The sequence below is a fragment of the Amphiura filiformis genome, chromosome 13 (assembly GCF_039555335.1).
Source record: "Amphiura filiformis chromosome 13, Afil_fr2py, whole genome shotgun sequence".
Taxonomy (NCBI): domain Eukaryota; kingdom Metazoa; phylum Echinodermata; class Ophiuroidea; order Amphilepidida; family Amphiuridae; genus Amphiura; species Amphiura filiformis.
Window position 1 is genome coordinate 25,822,314 of NC_092640.1, and position 23,178 is coordinate 25,845,491.

Consider the following 23,178-nt stretch of genomic DNA (forward strand, 5'->3'; position numbering starts at 1 on the left):
ACTTGTTGCCTGCAGTCGACACCGCGTGGAGAGAGTTAAGTTAAGGTGTCGATGACCTATTCAGATGGTTTGTAAATGAATTGTCATGTAACTTTTATGTGACTTTTCTGTGCCAATCAAAAATCTTGTAAAATAGTTGGGACCTATACATGTACACTTAATGCAGGGATTGCACAATTTTAGAGACTGTTTTTTTTACAAAATTACATTGTTTTATGAAAATATAATCTGAGATTGAAAGAGTTAAAAATGTTGAAATCAAATCAATAAATAAAAAAATTAAAAAACAAATTGGTATTAAATAAATATGCCTCGATGTATGGATATACTAATGTGAATATTAATAAATAAATGATAAATGAAATGAAATGAGCTTAAAACATGTCAGTAGCACCTGAACACATTGAGTCAAGTACATGTAATGCATGCAGGCTTTATAGCCTGATGCTGTGTATGCCATCCTCATAGCAATAGTTGCCGTGATGCGACGAATCACCCTCATGCAACTAACCTGTAGTGTTGGGATTAGCTCGTCTAAAGAACACCTAGAATTGGTGTTGCCATGGTAATGAATTATCAATCACTGTGATACCTGACATGAAGCAAAACATGCAACTTGTCGGATAATTGATTTCGAAAAAACCGGCTCACTACATGTAGGGTCCATTTTCTTATTTGTTTTACTCTTATTGCAAGATGACTCTATTTATAACTGAAAAGTTTCAATTCTCTAAATTTGCTAGGAATTACAGCATAATTGAGCTTTTTGAATGCATGAGTGTAAGATAGATATGATAGCATTGCATATGCTACCATTTTTGTACAGTACATGTACAATGTAAATGCAGCTAGTTAATGTGCAGTGCACATTGCATCTCATTTGGTGGGTATTACCGACACATTTACATTTCTCAGCAGAAAAGTTAAATTTGCTCCTATCTATTTTTCCCTGCGAGGTGTTATTTTGAGTTCAAATGATGGTACATGTATGGAGAAGTGCTGTGAACATGGATCATATTTTTCTGCCTTGGGTATGTATGTCCAAATAGAGCTGGCAATGGGGTTCAATCAAGCTTTAGTAGTAAATATATGTACCCAAACCAAACTTGAGTACCACCCCTCTCTCCTCAGTTTGTTTGAACTAGTACAGGTAGATACTACATGTATGAGAAAAATACATTCTTCTGTTCTCTATCTCAGTACTACGGGTGCAGAAAGAACCCACTTCAGTTTAATACTTATTTAGTACCACTTCAGTTTTACACTATATTTGAAAACAACTTGAAATACATTCAAAATCGTACAGTTATTTGCTTAGTATTTTGCTGAACCCTGCTTGTACATTTTAAACTTGTTAGGTCACATTCGAATCATCCGAATGTTTGTTCTTTTTAATAAACTTTATTTACTGCACTTTCTTCTATTGATTTTCTGCACATAAATACTTTTATTTGATAAGTTTTGTTGCTTCAAGATTTTTGTCATCTACATGTACATACATATTATGTATGTATACATATCTTAATTTTCTTTTCATTTGAAATGAAATATTATCCAGCAAATGATTGTTGCCTATCTGTTTTTTAGTTGTTGCTTTTTTGTGTGTTTTTTGGTGTTTTTGAAAGGCACGTAAGCCTTTTCCAAAATTATGCACTAGATCTACTTGAAATGTCCAGACTTTATACTTCAATACACTTGATAAAGTCTTGTCATAATTAAGTGGATTCAATGGTGCACTTGGAAGAAGCAGAGTTTTCAAAAACACCTAAAAAGTGGAGAACAATCATTTTGATACACCCTGTATACATGTATACATATTGTCATGTAATTATCTCTCAAAGGTGCTTGTATTGAAATCAAATGAATGAAACTTGTGATATAATTAGAGTTTAAAGGTATATTGGGCTATTCCAGTTGGCATCCATACACCCTCCTATGGTAGAAGACATATATCTCTCACACAGGCGTGTAGATTTCAAATGGTATCACCCATTTAGGTAACCCCACTTGAAATTCACACTCCCTGTGTGGAAGATTAAGGTCATGTCTTCCATAGGGGGTGTATGGAGTTCAATTGGAATAGCCTATTTTATCAGAGTGCAGATGCATTTTAATGACAGTCTTGAAAAGACTCAGCAGCTTGTCAGTGAGTTAGGCAAACAATAACATGTATACTAATTGCTTATAGTGTCATGTTCATGACAGCTTCGAAAAATAATCCAAATTCAATTTACACTGCATTCAATGAAGAAAATGTGTTTTGTAATTCAATGTGTTATGTAATATATTTTATATTCATCTAATAGATAGAGTTTCGGAATAATCTTCTTTCCTAAAATTTGATATTTTCTATGTTCATCAGTAAAAACAACATCTTATTAAGATTGGCCTTAGCTTACTTGTCATAGCAGTTGTTTGCTATCTTCTGAAGATAGCTTTAATACATTACACATCCATTGGAGTAATCTACACTTTTGCACAGGTTACCTTTTGAATTGAGGGGCTCATTAACTCCACATTGAGCAGTAGTTTTGCATGTGTGGAGTGATCAAGAATACTTTTGATATTTATATTGTTCCTATTACAAGTATTAAATGGTAGAAGTCCAATGCCAGTGGCGTACCGAGGCCGCTCCTACCCCGGGGGCTGAAGAAAATTCAATTTTGCAGCCCCTTCCTCAACAGCCCGAAAAGGTTGACCCAATATACATATAGTACCATTTTTTCCACTATTTTTTATACTTTTTCAAATTATTTTTTCCTGCCCCCTGCTTTTACCCTGGGGGCTTGCCCCCCCAAATGAATGTCCTCTAATCTTTTCCCAGTGTTCCAATATAAAATGGAATCTATTATGTACATAATGTTATTGAGCTTTGCAACAGTTAGTCTTTATGGACTTTTTTCACACATTTTATAATTATTTTTACCTTAGGAATATTCAGTCTATACTATTGGTTAGGTCAGAACTATAGGTCATCACCAATTATCAAAATTATACATATAATATTTCTATATACTTGTTTACAAGTGTTTTGTACTTCCCTCCTATTACAATCAGGGTGTATAAAATATACCGGGGTATTTATCCTTTCATCTCATTCAAGCCCACCATACTATACATTGTGTCTTCCCCACCTTTCTGCCATCACTGCACTTTGCTCTTTTATAGAGACATCACAAAATGACAAATTATTTTCATATGTGTGAACTATAATATCACAAACTGAAGACACTGACTGAGTAGGTGGGAATTTATTCATTGAAAAGATGAGCCAGCTTCTAGCATCAGGGTCCCACAGAATGCGCATTTTTTAAAAGTGTAAAGACAAAAACGATCTGCAAACCTCAAAATGTTTAATCTTATGCTATTACATCTCATGCCGTTGAAAACTAATTCATAAAAACTGCAAAAACTATCCTGATTTGCGTTACTGTTCTGGAAATTAAGCAGAGTGTATGAATCATACAGCACCATTAGACTTCTAAAAGTGACCCTCAAGAGGTGAACCTTGACCGTTAAAACATCTTAATGTGGCATCTACCAATTAAAATAGCTTAAAATGTATCTTTTAAACTTGATAAAAGCTTGGTAATATAATACAATTTGTAAACAATATAAAAGAATACATTGTGAACCAAAAATCAGAAAAAGAGAACAGAAAAATCAAATGTAACTGTGCATTCTGCAGGTCCCTTTTAGTAGTAGTAGTACTGCTCCTTAAATGGTATGTTAATTTTAAACTGAAATATCAACATTAGAAAATGTCATCTTCAATACACCTGAATAATTGATTAGCCAGTGCAATTATGATGTATATTTGCTATCACTGACAATGGTGAATAGCTAGACAGTGTATGCAGCGTTGAAATATTGTAAAGAAATATGGTTTGCTGGGGGATCCGTCTCATACGTGTGTGGAAAGCAACAGAAATAAAAATGATATGAATTCATATTGTACAACATGTAGCAGTAACACATATTTTGTATGCAGTACACACAGTAGATATTGTATAACCATCCAGTGTAAACATTTCGTAAGTTGGCCCCTGGTCAATTTTGTTGAATTTTTCAAATTTGTATCATGATGTATGTTATCCCTGGGATGTCATCAGCTTTAATGAAATAATATCATCTAACTTATGCTTCATTGATTGTTTACTTTCATGCATATTTTACACTTTAAGTTTTGAACTAGTAAAATCCAATTTGCTGATTTTAGGCCTACATGTACAATGTACTATTGTACATGTATGGGAGCTGTGGGAGGGCGAGTTAGCGCAGTAGTAGTTCCCTCGCTTTGCACCACTGAGGTCCCGGGTTCAAGCCCCGGCGCGGCCCAAGGACTCATGTGCATTTGGTTTATCCCGATCCATGCTCGCTCTCGCAGGTTTTCTCCGGTTTCCTCCTGCTTTCAAAATCGGTGATTAGTTGTTTCGTTATCAAAAACTTCCTTCACCCAATGGAATTTGGGGAGCTGCAGAAAATGGGTGGATGTTACAATCTAAGTGCGGATAGGTTTGCGCGGGGTTCGGCTGCAACTAGCCTAGTTGATGCGATCTGATTGTGATGATTCACCACGCAGTGAAATTACAGCGCTTTGAATCCTCTGGAAAAAGCGCTATATAAATTCCGAAATTTATTATTATTTATTTATGGTCACATGATGTAGTATATACCCAAAATACTACTAGGACATAATTTGTGGAACATTATGAACCTTTATTTATTCCGAAATAAAAAGTACATGGCATATGTGGGACAATAAAATGAATTCCTTCCCACCTGTCTATATTGTGTACATGTCAAAGGGATTTTCTTGTGACTATAGAAAATCCACACCCACACCAAAATCATAGCCATACAATTTCAGTTCAAACAATGACATAACTGAGCTTTTAAAATCCAAGATTAACATATTTTTTGACCATTTTCTTAGGTCTGAATCACAGCAGCTGAAGGGAGTATCCCATCATGCTTTGCAGTACTATAATAGAACTGAATGTGCCATAGAAAGTGTACACAAAATCCCTCATTTCAACTTTAAATAACCCGTTTAAATCAGGGAAGCTTAAGAGTTTTGTTTGCAAAAATATGACCCCTAAAGTATTGTGAAACTATCCATAGCTCTCAATATCTAAGCAGCTCTTGTTTATTTTTTTTTGCATACATTTGCTACGGGGCATCCAGATATACTGCAATGCATGATGGGATAGTCCCTTCAACTGCTGTGGGTCTGAATAACTATGTTATCTGGAATTGAGTTATTGAAATGACTATTGATACTTGTACAGACCATGAGAACATAATTCAGGAATTGCTAATGAAATTATCCCATGAAGTTTGTAAATAAAACTATATGTGAAACTTGAATACAGTTTCCATAGGACTTAATAATATTACCATGGATGATTTGCCATTGTCAATACCCTATCTTTGAACTTAACTCCACAACTTCATGGTTTGTTGATCAAATTGAATTTGAAGCTACATGTAGGAACAATGGAACATCTGATTGATTAAGCAATTGTGTATAGATGAAAATGACTAATCAGTAATAATTCATTTATATCATTCAGTGATCAATGGGATACCATGGATGGCTAGTTGGATACACAGAGTTGCCAAAACTGTCATTTAGTAGCCCAATTAGGCAACTTTTGAAAAATGTTCTGCTTATGACTTTCGATAATTTCCTGTCCCATAAATATCAATGGTTAAGAAAAAGATTGGGCAACTTTTCAGCATTGGTTCCCACCACATCCGGTAGTTTCCTGTCCCGTATAGACACCAAATTGGGTGACTTTTTGATTATTTGACTAACCATTTTGGCTGAAAATTACCCTGACAGCTGAACATGTTAATAGATATCCCAGTGACATGTACAAACTTTCAGTCAATGTGTTGTTGTTTGGAACATACATTTAAATTTAAATTTTTGGACTACACTCCCAGACACTACTTGTGAGCCTTTTGTACATAATGCATTTTTACTTGTTTGATTATTACAGTGAAGCTTAGTTTTGATTTTCAAAAGGCTAAGCTTGTCAATATTAGCATTTTGATGATCAATACATCTTCTCTGGTTAAATATTACAAATTTCATGTTAGCTGTTTCTAGATACAATGGACACTCTGTCATCAATATTTGAGGTTTGGGGCTTGAAATCTCATTATGCCACCAGGTAGTATTTTGACCTAAAAAAATCACAGGTCGTCTACCAAGTTGATATTAATTGTGTGGTATACATATTTTTAAATTTTAACTGATATGTCATTTTTACATTACATTTTCATGTAATTATTACATTAGAAAAAATACATTAGAGTTAAATTTTTACCAATAGAATATTGCTTATTGTATGGGCGGAGAGCCATACTTTAATTTTGTTTTGCAATATTTGTTCGCACGTTTAAGGGTTTATCTAGCCACTGTGTAGATTGAAAGTTGCAGGGTATACAGTATGTAATCGAATGAAGAAGTAGATAGATTTTCTATAATAATATGTGTTCAGGAGAGGAGATATTTAACAAAAACAAAAACACCCAAGTCCGTCAAATGCACGAATAAGAATACGTGTATAGTATAGGCCTATCCACCATTGGGGAATTGCCGCAGCTGATTAGAGTCGTTCATTTAAATGCGGTACATGATTAGAGTCGTTCATTTAGTCGCGGTAAATAACGGGCAATGGGTGTATTTTTTGTTTGCTTTTGTGCTGCTTTTGAAACACTACGCGTTAAGCTATAAAGTCGTTAATTTGTTTGCACAGACCTAGTCTCCTACACAGCCAATTTGTGTCGGGCGATCCAAACAAACATCGTGATAGCCACATACAGTCTGGCCCGAGGCACAGACTATCAAGTGTTTGTTTACCAGTGACCTTCAATAAAATCGATATTGTAGTACAAACATGCTATATACAGGGTGTCCCTGAAAGAACTGTATCGTCAGAAACTTAATTGTTTGGGTATTTTAACGCCACAACTAAACAAAACTAAATACTTGGTGTGGTTGAGCAATAAATCAGCTATCACATACTTTTTGAATTTGGACAAAAAGACGAAATATTAAGATTAGAAATTTAATAACGTGGCATAATCACTGCGCATCATAATTTTTACTTCATTTACTGTATAAAACATACATCTTTTGACTCATTATGACACCAGATTTTTTTTCTTTTTTTGAGAAACAAAAATCCTTCCAAACTTTACATAGAGCCAAAAATTTGCAAGATTAAATTTTTTATTTTGGCATAACAATTTAGGGAATTTTGTTTTTGTTTGTTAACGTTTGTTTTAATATGCAATCACTCGGGCACACCCTTTCCAACGAAAAATGAAAACTTTAATCTCAACATTTAATTTTGAGCATGGAGAAAGGAAATCATAATTTCCCTCCTGTTTCTCCCCATTTTCCCCTTCTGCTTTTCTTCTCTTTTTTTTCATTTTGCTTTTCACCTTTCCACATTTTTTCTTCTCAGACAACCCTTGTTTACCAAAAGTAATAAATTTTATTTAATTAATGACGACACAGCATTATCCCTGTCTATCCAAAGGTTTGACCTGGTTGTTAAACCGGCGCAGGCCAGATGTCAGAACTGCAAATCAAATGCAACAAGGTAGAGGTTGTAATATCGTGCACATAGCTACATATACCTTGCTGTGTATAGTGAACAGAGCACGTGTATTTTGCTCACTGGCAATTGATACAAACAGAAGGTATCAATAAATGGGACAGTATGAATGGATCATTGTCGAAGTTTATGTTGTGATGAAGTTTGGAAGTCAACATGTGCGATGATGCCAAGTATTAGGGAACAAACCAAAAGATCAATGGCGTCCTATAAACGAGTTTAGTTTAGGGGTGAGGGGTAAAATACTCGATTACGTTTGTACAAAACCATCGGTCTGAAGAATGTGTCATTATTATTATTATGTCAAAATTTTCAACATTTCATTATTACGTTTCTGGCAGGGAGGGAGGGTGGCTGAGAAATGAAACTAGTTACGTTTATAGGACGTCATCGATCTTTTGGTTTGTTCCTTATAGGGTCTACAGGGGTTTTAACAACATGGTGTATCGCCTAAACTTGGTGAGTTGTATTTGTAGTTGATGTTCTTACAGAGCTGAATAGATTTTGGGGTCATCCAAGGTCACCCAGGGTTCATCTGAGGTCAAAATGACTAAAAACTGTCATATGGGCACGAAACTTGGTGGGTATAGTCAACACTTAAGAGTAAAATTTTGGAAGGTCATTTCGGGGTCATCCGAGGTCACCCAGGGGCATCTGAGGTCAAATTACTAAAACTGTTATATGGGCACGAAACTTGGTGGGTATAGTCAACATTTAGAGTCAAATTATTGGAGGTCATTTCGGTGTCATCCAAGGTCACCCAGGGGTCATCTGATGTCAAATTACTAAAAACTGACATAACAGCATGGAATTTGGCGAGTACAGTCAACATTAAGAGTCAAATGTTTGGAAGGTCATTTTGGGGGTAATCCAAGGTCAGTTAGGGGTCATCTGAGGTCAAATGACTAAAATCTGTCGTATGGGCATGAAACTTGGTGGGTACAGTCAACATTGCTAGGAAACTGTCTATTCATACAAAAACTTCCAACACACGGCTCGGGTTGTTTTGGTAAAGCAATACCAACACCTGTTGTGAACTCGACACCACGAGGGGATATCCCATATCCCAACCCGTGCTCTGGGCATCTTGTAAAACATAAACATTACACAGCTGTGCGGCCTATTACATTTCCATATTATTTCCTTCTTTAATCACCCCACACTCCCCATCCACCATCCAGGCTTCGCCCATACAGGGTTCTGAAAAGAAACTCACATCTAAACACAACCACTACCATACCATCACCCAACAACCTTACACACCAACCGCGCATGCCGAAAACCGCGCAACCCGAGAACCGCTCTAGTTATTATTAATTATGATGTCATAAAAACTAGTGACCAATCAAATACCAAGTTGGACAGGAAGTTCTTTATACTTGCTGTCAACTGTCATCGTCATTCAATAAGTGGGAGGATGAGATGGGTTTGGCACCTTTCTGCTTTTGTTCCCGCTTTTGTCTTCCATTTCCAAGATTTAAAACAATGCATATATATGATGTGTTTTGATTACAAAAGTAGGATGACCTTAGATAATGATGATGCTGGATAGTGGATAATGACTTGAATATTATCTACATCACTTGAGCTCAGGAATGCATAGCACAAACATTATAAAGGGAATCCAGTAGCTTCCAGTTTGATGTCATAATAGTAATAATCTCTTTCCAAGGAGAAATGATCAAAAGGACAGAACTGTCGTCACTTAAATTTGGGTAGTTATAGTATTTTTATAAATAAATAAGATTAAATGCCAATTTTTTTCTTGGTCATAATAAACATGAAAATAAAGAAACTTACATCATTTCTAACTTTAGAAAAAATAATTTGTTTTATGGATTTCTCTTAGATCTCTAAACACAAAATAACCATTTTGAAATACCAAATTGATTCACTATCAGTTGCAAAATTATAAAAATATAATTAAAAACCCTAAAACTACAGATGCAATCAACCTGGGCAATCAAGGTAAATGAGCTGAAATTATTGAGATGTTGCCTAAAAAGTTCTTTAATTTCTCTTGCATGTTGTGCTTCTATAGCATGACAATATATCGCAGGAACCACCAGTCCAATTTGATAAGAGTTTCAGGATATTATATATGGCCAAGAATAGGAAATGAAATTCTGCTTTATTGAATCACATTATAATTGAACAGTGACATTCTATGACATTATATTTGAACAACATAAAAGACATGACTTGAGCTAACAAAGTACTTCAAATTCAATCTGGCAATGCAATGCAGTTTCAGTACGTGCATGCATTATTTATGAATGCTTCCTCTCTCGACTTGAAGTACCATGGTAGCTCTTCAGTGCTCATGATGAACATTTGGGGATATCTAAAATATGCATAGAGAGCTCTGAATCTGCATTAATGCAGTTTCATGTGTGGTAAGCAATTGGTAAATAGCCATTATGTGTTCATACAGTAGGTGTTGCCAAGGGTAGCAATACAAGTGAGGAGGGGACCGGGTGACCGGCCATGATACATTGGAGGGGGACACCCCGTCAGTCCGAAACACTGTCAATCCGAATCCCAGTCAGTCTGAAAAGCTGTTAGGGTTAGGGTTAACCCTAACCCTTATCCTAACCCTTACCCTAACCCTAACAGGTTTTTGGACTGACGGGGGTTCGGATTGACGGTGTTTCGGACTGACAGGGTGACCCCCCCCCCCCCATTGGAGGCTCTCTCTTGACATCACAAAATCCACCTGTTCTTTGAGGGTGCTCTAAGGCTGCTTCGTGGTGGTGCACACACACCCCTCAGGAACTGGAATCTGATCCACCCACAAGAGATCTCAAGATGTTCCTCTTGACTTGTGGTATTATGTGCCTTTATTTTGTGCAAATGACATGCAGGGGAGAAATCAAGATTCTCACTTTTGCTACTACATGTATAAAGATTGATTATCACAACATCTTGGATTCAGTGACACTTTTTTTCAGATCCAAAGTGAGGGGTATAGTGCAAAAAGGCCCTATTTGCAATAGCTGCCCTGTGTCATTTACAATATAGACCACTTGACATCATTGTTTATCAACAAAGGCAAGGGACTGGTGTATCGATGTGCTTGAACGAACTGCTACACTGTTCAGTGGCTTGTACTATATATGAAATGTAGTGGGCGATTTAAAATACACATGCCCTGAGCAAACTATGGGGGCAAAGAACAATGGAAATTGCCATAATTTGTGCGCATACTGCCGGGCAATGACGTCATATGTCAAGTGGTCTGATAGAGTGCAGAAATTGTTAAATGTCTACAATCTATTGTAGAATGCAGAAATTGTCAAATTTTCTATAAGGCAGCTCTTGCAGTAACCCCTCAAAATGCAGAACGGTCAAAGTGTAAACTTATGTGGATCAAATCTTGATGAATCCAAATGAATGATCCAGATCTTAGTGCTCTAAACTGGATCAAAAAGCATTGTGTAGACATCCTTTAGATGCTCTTCTGGGGTGTAAATATCTAGCATGAAATTTTCATGAATATGTACACCCTTGAACTTCATAGCAGCCCTGTAATTAATTAGGCACCTGGTTATGTTGTCTTGGTTAGTTTATTGTTCTGAAGCCTTTGATGAGCAGGAAAGGAATAGTGTGATTACACCAGGCTATACAATCAGGCACAGATCTAGGTTTTGTAAGGGGGAAGGACTCAGTATAAAATTTGTTCACCCATATATTTCATCAGGACCAGATGATACTGGGGGTATTCCAAATATGGGGGGTCAAAATCGGCAACTTACACCATATCTGAACAGATTTATTATATGTATAAAAGCAATGATCGGGGAAGAGGGATCCTAAATTATTCAACATTTATGGACCAGCACTTTAATTCTCGCTATTCGCAATAAGGGCGCCGCCAGCGGTTTGCGATGTAACCGTGATGTATCATGGGAAAAGGTCGACATCCAAGTCCGCGCAATACGAATATTACCATGCTATTACATAGGAACATGTGACAATATTTTTTAGTTTGTCAAAATAAAGGTGTTACACGCGAATCGATACTCAATAATACTTAATAATGTGATTTGAAATGTGCACAATTAATTTTTTCTCTATCGATTTGCGTAATACCGTTATATTGACAAACTAAAAATATTGTCACGTGTTCCTATGTAATAGCATAATATTCAGATTATGGCTGGACTTGATGTCGATTTTCCCATGATACATCACGATTTTCCCATGATACATCACGATTACATCGCAAACCGCTGGCGCCCTTATTGCGAATAGCGAGAATTGCAACCCATTTGTAATCAGAATTGACAAAGGTCATGGGGCTCCTTCACTCTAGCCCGTCTAGATAGATCCCTTACTTTGTGCTCTCACAAAAACTGCTATTATCTGAATCCGAGAACCGCACAGTTCTCAGTTTATATTGGTTTCTAACACTACACACTAAAGTATTAAAGAAGGGGCCTACATCCACTCCAGCTCCAACCCAATTTTTCTTCTGCCGATGCATCAGGGAATATACATGTTTCATAACTTCTGCACCTGTGCATGACTATGCATTTTAATTTTGTGAGTTTTCTGTATATATAAAATTTGATATTTCTGTTGAATGATTTCAAACATATATAAGGCAAAATAAAAAAATAAACATGTTTCACGTCCCCTCCCGCTTCCTTTTTTGAGGTTTCTTCAAATATATTTTTATTTTTTGAAATTCAGTTATAACTTTTCAAAAAATATGTCTAGGAAGTTGGAATGCTTTCTATAGCCTTGTTTAGATATATGAAACATTTTAGGAAGGTTTTGTGATCATTAGAGGGGGTGTAACTCTCAGAACAAGAAATAAAAAAGGGCCTCCTTCTTTTTCCAGGCATTATTGTATACGCTAAAACAGCTCTAAGTATGGGTATTTACACCAATTTTGCGATAAAAAATAGAAAATAAAAAGCCCCTCCTCCTCCTATTTTTCGAAAACCCGGACGTGAAACATGTTTTATTTTTTACTTGGCCTAATAATTGTTTCTGGGCTCTTGATTTCTGTATTTTCCTATATGCAATATACACGTACATGGTTAAATGTTTGCATTAGCTAGAAAGTGTTAAAAGCAATATATTAACATTGGGCTGTTCCATTTGAAATCTATACACCCCTATGGAAGACACACCCTTAATCTTCCACACAGGGATTTTATAGGGAGTCACCCCGGGAGTCACCAATTCAGGTAACCCCATTTGAAACCCACACTCCCTGTGTAGAATTATACTAAGGTCATGTCTTCCATGGGGGTGTATGGATTTCATCTGGAATAGCCAGCACATTGCTTCTGTATGTAGATCAATAAGATCATTATCAAATTGCTTTGTTAATAACAAAAGCTATCAAATTAAGGTATGTTACAAATGCATGAATTCTATTATCAGATTGCAGATTCCCTTTAGCAAATTGTCTTGTGGATGGATATTCAAATTGAAAGAAACATTTACGATGCCATGTTTATAATGGGTAATTTTGTCAACAGTAACATTTAATTTGCGAAGTGTTTTGTCCATAATGAAGTGCAATTCACGTCTCTCCGCATCCCTACGGATTACGAGCAGCTCAAAGCGGCGCCAAATGTACAATTCAATGCGAGTTGCTTGAACTCTACTGGCAGATGCTGTATTGTTTATCTGTGACATGAATTCATTTTTCTTGTAAAGCTTTTGACAATAAGAATTTTGAGTTCGCAAATAAGACCGATTGCATAATAGTACCTGTACATGTATGTAACAAAAAATAAATCAGAAATAGCCAAAATATGTGACACAATCAACAGGGTGGGTCTTATGTCGCTAACATTGATTTTGATTGTAGCATAATGCATAAAAGGTGCTTAAATTCTTTTGTTTCTTAATATTTTTAGCAACTGATAAATTGCCTTGAATAAAAAAGTTGTGAAAGGAGTATTTTGTGAGTCTAGCTTCCCCTTTTTATGACATTTTCAGTGATCTGTATACAATGTAGGCCACTGTGTTGTAATTTCATTGTGGTGTACCAGAACGAAATACAAATTTTACGATATTTTTACTTAACAAATTAACCTGCTAGAATTTTTGTATATAAACATTACATACTTTTTTTGTGAAAAGTGGGGGGATGAGGTGGATCATGAAATGCCCCTTTAACCTAAGCTAAAGCCCGTTTATTTTCATGGGTGTGAAACAATTAATGTAGTATTTTTGAAGGGCTAGTAAATAAGTGATGTAAAAAAAAATTAAATTTACCATGTACGTTATAAAAATGCTGGCTTTTTAAAGCTCACTAGTACCATGCATGTACAATGTACGGTGTACTGCAAAAACAGCAGAGCAAATAAAAAACACTTGAACACTTAATGGCTCAGGTTTGTACAGTGAAGGTATAAGGTGACTGTTAATTTATTAACACTAAAATGTGTGAAAATATGATATGATGTTTATGTTTATTTTTAATTAACACAAGATAGTGTTAAAAAGCACACATTCAACACTATCTTGTGTTAAAAACATAAACATCTTCACATTTTTACATGTTTTAGTGTTTATAAATTAACACCCCTATACATGTACCTTCAGTCCTTCAAACCTTAGCCATTAAAGTGTTCAAGTGTAATTTAGTGTTGCACTGCTGTATTATTGTGCTAATTTACGCTTCCCTGATTTCTAGAATCCAAGTAACAATGTGATTGTTCGCCATGCACATCAATGTTAGAATTAATTGTACATACAACATTTGGTACAATTGTTTATTTGGCTGTGAGAAAAATTAAATCCTATATCAGGAACTATAACAATAACTAATTTGATTGCATTTTCAGCATTGAAATTTGTGTTACATGTAGAAACAACTCATTTTAATAACAGGGCAGCAATTTATTCAATTGTCATTTTACATTAAAATTTAAATCTACACCAGTGGTGTGCTAAGGGGGGGGGGGGGCATGTAGGGAAAATTTGTTCCCCAATATCTTGGGCTTTTCCCCCTCCCCATTAAAATAAATGCAGAGAAATGTCCGCATTTTTGATCAAATTTATTTTGTATTTTTCAGATTCCTCACACCCCAAATCCCATTCCTGATCCAAAACAATTTCTGTGCATATTGCGATGGTGATTTTTGCATGAACTCCTTGAATTGTGGTGGATAAAACTGGACAAACTGTATTTTTCTAGCTAGACAAAATACATCCAACTTCAAGTCCATTTTGTAGAGATGTTGACTGTACATAGTACAAGTAGAATTCCCAGGTACATATGCCTACATCAGTCGTTTCTGAATGCCACAGTTCATTGGCATTGGCTAACTGAAAATCGCTGAAAAGATGGAAAGTGACGTCATATTTACTTGCCCTTCGGTACATACATTTTACATAATTATGTGTACAGACTTTTAAATATCAACTGTATTCTTAAAATATTTCCTTATTATTTTCCCTATCATTGTTTCAATTTTTGTTCATGTACAATTTAAATGGATGTACAAAATATGCAGGATTAATTGACCTTTTCGGTAAATCCCATAAGCCTTTGCGACTTGCGAGTACACCTGAGATGTCGTCATTTGATGACGCCGACTTGCAATGCGCAGTAACGATGTTCACTAAACAATGTGCGCAATCTGTGCATTGGCACAGATCGGCGTGACGACAAATGATGACATCTCGGATGTACTCGCAAAGGCTTAATGGGATCTACCGAAAAGGTCAATGGGGGGGGATGTGGACTGTCCAAAAGTGGACCAGATGGCTAGGAGATTTACTGAGACTACCGGAAGACACACCAATCAGAAAAGCCATAATATAGGCCTAATATCTGTGCAAAATACCAAAAAGCCAAGAGGAATGCCAAAAACTTCTTGGATGTCATTGATCCAAGAAGAACTGATACAAATGTACAACTTATATGTGACCATCCTCCACAACTGAGCCCGGATGTCGCCAGTGCCACTATTGAGATATGCTCCATCGAACTTAACAATAAACAATAGGAAACAAAGGATTTATTGACTGTTTTATTGATTTTCACTACTTAAATGTCAAGTACTATAGACATGATATACATCATTTTAAAGCTAATTTTAAGCAGAATATTTTGGTTGAATATCTCAAAAATGATGATTGGCGACTTCAGGGCTCAGTTGTGCTGAGGGTCACACATTATAACTCTGTCAGCTGAAGCAAAAGTTGCAAATCACACTAGCGGGCACAAAAGGAGAGGGCATACTTTGGTTTAAGTAAACCTTTGTATGCTTCCTCAGCTGACAAAGTTTACTCAAACCAAAGTATGGACGGTGTATGATGATGATCTCTTCTCTCACCCCATTAGCATTAATCAGCCTTGAAATGTGAGGGGGCATTTGGACGGAAGTGTCAAAAAGTGGCTGAAAAGAACAAATCCCCCAGGATTGAGGCCCATTCCTCTGTGCATACTTCACCCCCATAATACATGTATGTGCCTACTTTGCCACAGAATAACAAAATATATATCGGCAGTGGCTATACAGTTCATGGGGACATACATTTACATGCACTTTAGATGAAGGAGATGGGGGGGGGGGATGACTGCAAGACAAGTAATACAATGACCTACATTTGTGTTGACCTATATGTGTACTTGTTACAATTACAAGTAGTGAATTTGATACAACACAAAATTCCAATGAAATCTAGAAAGAAGACAGTGTTTTGTAAATTTTTCGAAACAGTTAGGCATATTTTGTACCAATTACTGTTTCATTGATGAATTGGAAGTTTTTTTGACAATTAATTAGAAATATTTGAAATACATGTAATATACATGTAGGCCTACATGGAGAATCAAGTAAACAGTGAGTAATCCGCAAAACTTGACAGGAAATATGGAAGATATTTTGTTTTAATACTTTGAATTATTGTTACTTGAGAAACACTATAGCAACAAGTTTGCTCACGGATGCCCTCGCGTTAGAGAATATTTCGAACAAAATTATTGCTGAAAATTAATCGGGGATACATAAACTGTGTAAAAGGATGAATTCAGGTTGACTGTTTTTTGGTACACAAACATGGTCAGGATTAGTTTGTAATTCTCCTACATGATTATAGATGACAAAACATCTTTTGTACCACATGAGTCATAACATGTATAATATTATATCATTCACTTTTTTTACATGGATCATGAATTGGTACAGATCAACTTCCATGAACAAAAAAAAAAGCCTATTTTGAGATATAAATCATATACATATATGTACATGTACATGCATCAGGAAATACAAGTGAAAGAACCAGTAGGCCTACAATATTTTGTTTTTCCAAACTTCCCTGCCATGATTCCAAAGTTCCACAAAGTTTCAATCAAATATTAAAATACATGTAATGTCCTAATTGCGTGTGTCCGGTTCATGAGAAAGAAAGACGTCAACGTGTACGTACATGTACACAGGTCAATAAGCACAGTCCATCTTGCTTGTCAAACACCAAACAGTTCTCACAACGTATGCGTTAGTCTGTTTGCATATTTACCTTACACTACAAGTAGAAAGTGGTTCAAATTATTTACCTGCTTCAAACAGTTAAAAACTTCTGATAAAGTTCACTTAGAATATGATGAAAAACTTGATGAAACTTGCAGCTACTGGGCGTAGTAGTGGTGATCTCAATGTGGAATAGAGTGTGTGAGTGTATGGGAATAATAGTTGGTAAACTGTATTGGTTCCTGGTTTAATGGCCACACCTATTCTTCTATTCAAACTCACAAGGGGGTTACACATCATTGGAAGAATCAATACTTTCCCACAATGCATTGTTCAATTCAGCACAAGCTAAGAATTAACACTTTCAACTTAGTGATTATTATACTTTTTTTCATCTAAGATTGTCAGTTGTTATTACTTGGAAATTGCACCATTTTTGTAACATTTTTAATGTTCTCAGTGGTTGTAAAATTATGTTGAAATTGGTATTGTTTAGTTGTGAACTATTTTGTAGTGGTGCATTATGGGAGCATTGAAATCAACTCTTGCTTTCACATATTACAGGTAGACTTGGCATGCAGTGTTGCTAGATGGTGAGCAAACAGGTAGAAATGAATGGGAATTAGGCACCCAAATTGGGTGGGAAAAGTTGAGGATTATTTTGCTGGAAAAATTAAGGGTGAGGAGTGATGATGATGCAGTGTAACTATGTGGAGAATTTGTGAATTAACAAATTTATATATATCTCTATATTATTAATTGACTATATAATGCTAAAGAAGGTCTTTGCTAAGTAGATAACAATATATAGTATGGTTAACAAAATTATCAGTAGATTAAAATTGATGTTTGTCAGTTTGTCATTTTATTTTTATTTTTACTAATGGTTAGATGACATCAGTGATCATCATTGCAATATTCAGGCCAGTTACCCAAAAAGTCCCATTTGCAAGCATAGCCTTGGACTGTTTCTGTTGACAGAGTATAAAATTACTTTTTTACTATCTACAGTAGATAGTAAATATCTAATAATGATCAGGGATCATTAAATGAGACTTTTAATTCTTTGCACCATGGAAATTGACTCTTTATCTACTATTTCCAGGAGATGACCTGGATCATTTGTACTTGTTCTGTGAAAATTACTACTAAAATACCTTGGCTCAGTGTTAGTGGATTCCAATTACATCCAAAAACATTATTACTTTTGTTTCAATTGAATTGTGTTAGTATTAATTGAGGGATTCATTTTTATGCATTGACAGTTTTACATGGAAATGCAATCAATATGAGGCTACACAATTTGCACAAATTCTTGGGGTGTGGGTGGCTTTTATGGTGTATGTGGGGTGTGTGTGTTATTCAGATTTTTTCCCTGAACTAACAAAAATAATACTTGGATCATTTGTACTTGCTCAGTATTAGTGGAAAATGTGAGAATGGTATTTTGGCCAACAGGCTGGCTCTTTCCTTTGCAGGATGCAAAGATAAATAATAATGGAGAGCTGACATGGCCCATGATGGGGGTGGGGGTGTTGTGGGAGGTAAATGACAATTCGGATAGAGATAGGCTTTGTTTTAACTTTTAAGAAATGCATGCAAAAAAAAAAGTAAAAAAACAAACAAACAAAGCACACACTAAAGTCACCTCCCACTTTAGAATATCCAAGAGTTGATTTCTTTTAAAATTTGCTATTTTAAATTTATCAATAAAACCATCCATGAAATTAAAATCCCATGAAAAATTGTCCCGTAGTAATGTTATTATGTAACCAAATACTTGCTCAATGGCTTTCACTTGCTATAAATACTTTTGGGTGCCTTGGGTGGGAAAGTAGTAACACTGGCAACTCTGGTAACAGATCCCACAGAAAGAATTTGGTTCTATTGTGTTTGTGTGTTGAACATTGAAGGAGAGCAGTGTGAGTCAGCCACAGTCTATTGTCTTCAAAGAAAACCTATACTTTTATTCACTCAGGCCGGTTAACACATTACACTGACTGTTGCCTTATTGAGTTAACATAATAGCTATTTGGTTTGATGATTTGGCAGTATTGTTTCATCTGCTATCTACTGAAGATAACCTTTCTGGCATTGTGTTAGTGTCTGGCATAATAAGACTTTGATTTTAAAATTGTGTTTTAATTTTAAAATTTTGGTTTGATGATTTGGCAGCATTGTTTCAACTGCTATCTACTGAAGATAACCTTTCCAGCACTGTGTTAGTGTTTGGCATAATAAGACTTTGATTTTAAAATTTTGGATTAATTTTACAATTTTGGTTTGATGATTTGCCAGTATTGTTTCAATTGCTATCTACTGAAGATAACCTTTCCGGCATTTTGTTAGTTTATGGCATAATAAGACTTCAATTTTAAAATTTTCTTGCTTAGTGTTTTAAAATGTGAATCTTGTATTCTGTAAGAATCAATTCTTTTTATACTGCAAGGTTTTGTTTGAGTCTTTGAGTATTAAATTTGTAACTTACGATCATTAATTTAGACCAGTGAATCATAACTTTACAAACTCAATCATAGCAGTAAGGGCACCTGTGACTATTGTTTCTTTAATTTTGGCATATCTCCCTTTATTGTCCTTCGTCATTTTGTCATTTGGCCGCATTGGTTTGGGACCGAATTGGCATGTGGCCGAATTGGTATGGGACTGGAAAAAAAATCATAGCAGTAAGCTTTGACTTTGTGATTCTTGGGTTCATATATCAGTCTGTGGTTCACTCATGGTCAACTGAACTGGGGATAAAATGAAAAATTTAAAAAAAACTTCTTCTACCATTCTTTTATTATTATTTATTTAGTTATTTATTAATTTTTTTATTTTTTTTTTTGGTAGGAGCGGCAATCATTTTAAAATTTATTTTCCATAGAATTTCAAAATGTATCCAATTTGGTTGTGGTCAAATTATATTCAGACTTTTATTTTGTATGATCATGGCAAGATAAAATAATAGTGGGTTTTGTGGTTCACCTACTAGTGACTTGAAGTAAACCACCCAGCAACACTTACCAGTGCAAACTAGAGACCTCTGTCACTTTCTTTTGTGAAAGGCGCACACTGCAATCAATACCAACGGATGTACTGTGCAAGAGACTAACCAACCAAGTCTATTTTGCTAGGGAGGTTCTATTGTATTGTTAAAATTCAACTAGGTGTATGTGTCAGAGGTTAAACTATATTTTATATGGGAGGATCTGTGTGGTATTGTTATGATTAACATGCAGTATTGGACCGTATACTTGTTATAGGAGAGAATATCTTGTTAAATTAGTCGGACTGTGCAATAAGTGAATATTTTTGATCCCGCTGGGATAATTAGCCTGTGCATCTTTGCTTGATTATTTTCTGTGTAAGGTAAGTAGGGAGTGTGAAATATCAAAATGAATAATTGAGTAAATGAAATTATATATTGACGTACATACATGTGATACTGTCTGTACAGATGTATTGTACGTGGAAGTTGTTTTTTCTGAATGGAATTAATAAAATTATTAACTACATGTAGGCATGCGTCTAGTGGTTGTGAAAGAAGTATGCATACCCAGGAATATGTGATCCCACCCAAAAAATTAAGAAAACAAATGACACATACAATACAGCCTTAGTACAGTGTGTTATGCTTAACATGCCCTGTGACCATGGGTGTACTAAATAAGTACTTACTTCATGTATTGTAATATTTAATCCATATTGTGTTGATGAGCTGTACAAACATGTATGCATAAGCCATGCGTAAGTCATGCATGGCAATGACTTCGGTCATACATGTTTTTGTAACCCAAGTTCCGAAAAAATAACCTCAAATCGTACTGGACCCCAACTGATTCAAACTAGGGGGCTAACGTATATACACAATATAGGCCTACATGTATACAATTTAAATTTTTGTACACTTCGCTGGGATCACTGAATAAGGCAGAGTAAAAAAATAACATGTTTCTCGTCCCCTCCCGCTTCCTGTTTTGAGGCTGCTTCAAATTTATTTTAATTTTTTTAACTCAGTCATATCTTTTGAAGAAAGATGTCTAGGAAGTTGAGCTTTGCTAATATAAAAGAAACGCATCTGGAGCTAGGTTCTGTGATCATTAGAGGGGGCTTACCTACAAGAATTAAAAAAAGGCATCCTCCTTTTTTCAGGCATTATTTTATACGCTAAATACATGGTACTTACACCTGTTTTTAATTTAAAAAAATAAAAAGCTCAGTTTTTTGGAAAACCCGGAGGAGAAATGTTTTTATTTTTACTCGGCCTAAGCCTTGAAATTGTAATTCTAGAATCCCATAAAAGTTTGCCTCCACTTCCTAGCCGAACCTGAGTTTCAACCATCTGTTTTTATGGTTGAAATGTTCAAAACACAAATAACCATTAGTTTGGGTTAGGCCTAATTGGCCATTTATCAAAAGCTTTGATGTTTATATTGAAAAGAAAGGATATTATTAATCATATTATAAAAAAAATTTCAAACTTCTTCAGTGTCATAATTATAAATGTGCAGGTGTGAACAGCATTGTTCTCTGTCTGTGAAATAATTAGTTTTTGTGAAAATATAACATAGAATTTTGTTATTTTTTTGTTTTCATACAACTTTTCATTTAACTTTTCAATGCAAACAACATAAAAGAACAAAACAAAGAAAAACAATTACAAAAACAATTTTTCGTGCATACTGTATATATAATATTATAATAAAAGGATGCTAGGATCACAAAATACTCCTTTAATAGGCAATAAGGGTTATAAGACTTGATGCATGTTAGCAAAATGTGAATATCATATTGAACTTTTAATTTACTTGATTGTTTCCTTTTTTTATTTTCATACAGTTCCTGTATTGGATAATATATAAATTCCTGCTCATCAGAAGACCAGGTAAGATGACTAATGGAAATACAAAGCTTACATGTACTTTAATTTAAAGAAGAAGAAAAGCATTATAACAACAAGGAGTCGTAAAGTAAAAAAAGTTTGGAAACTTTCCAAAATGGCTATATATCAGAAATATTTGAAATTTATATCCATATTGTTTCATATCAATACGAACATTGTTCTTTCCTATCAAAAATGACACCAAATTTGTGACCATAACTTATTCCATGGTTGAGTAACTGTCTTTGAAAGACAAGGAGGTCCCCGGTCTCAACAAAATGTGCCAGATATGCCATTGTCTGCGCCATGAGTAAGGAATATTACACTTTTTCATTAGTCTATGGTTTCGAATTGCTGGCAGCCTGATGTATCCGTCTTCTGCAGCCGTTGTTTTTTGTGGACAGCCTTTTTTGGGTCTGTCTTTGACATCTCTGGTCTGACGAAACTTGGCTTTTAGCTTGGAGATCATACTGCTGTAAACTCCAAAAGTTGCCACAACTTGATTCTGAGGTATGTCAGCCTCAAGCTGAACAATAGCTCGAGCCTTATCCAGATCTATAATCGAACCATGGTTGATTAGATCTTTCTTGCAAATGACTACTATGAAGAAGTGACCAGCAAGAGAGCAGATTGACTTGTCATTCAAAACGATATACTACAAACAACTTTTTTCATTCATTCTTTTTCTTTTCATTGCAATGAGATGAGTGCAGACAATGGTCAGTTTGGCACATTTTCTTTGAGACCTCTCTGTCTTTCAAAGATAGGTACTCAGCCGTGGAATAAGTTATTGTCACAAATGAGGTGTCATTATTGACACGAAAGAACAATGTTTTCACTGATATGAAACAATATGGAGATAGATTAAAAAAATTTCTGATATACAGCCGTTTTGAAAGTTTAGCTTTTTTTGAGGAGTTTACAAATGTATTTCAATTTTGATACAGCCTGTATACAGTGTACATGTACACACTTAAAACTACGGGGTCAAAAAATGACCCAAACGGGGTCATTTTTGACCCCAGCATAGTTATCAACTAAACACCATACCACTAACGGGGTCATTTTGACCCCATTGGTCGGGTCATTGCAATGACTACGTATTTGGGTCAAATAGTAACCCCATTGGGGTCAAAATATTACCACATTTCGGGTCAAATGAAATGACCCTTCAAAAGGGTTGCCTTATTGGGTTACTTAATGACCTCAT

The 23,178-nt window shown here is 35.3% G+C and overlaps 2 protein-coding genes across 2 annotated transcripts in view; one reads left to right on the forward strand and one right to left on the reverse strand.

Annotated features, from left to right (window-relative positions):
• The window catches only part of LOC140168163 (tetraspanin-18B-like), a 32,645-nt gene extending 15,295 nt beyond the window's left edge, over positions 1-17,350 (reverse strand). Inside the window, exon 1 of the mRNA XM_072191487.1 lies at positions 17,173-17,350. The gene's annotated coding sequence lies outside the window, so the exon portion shown is untranslated. The remainder of the gene's footprint in view (positions 1-17,172) is intronic.
• The window catches only part of LOC140167531 (tetraspanin-18-like), a 156,845-nt gene that overhangs the window by 18,405 nt on the left and 115,262 nt on the right, over positions 1-23,178 (forward strand). Inside the window, 1 exon segment of the mRNA XM_072190836.1 lies at positions 21,926-21,971. The gene's annotated coding sequence lies outside the window, so the exon portion shown is untranslated.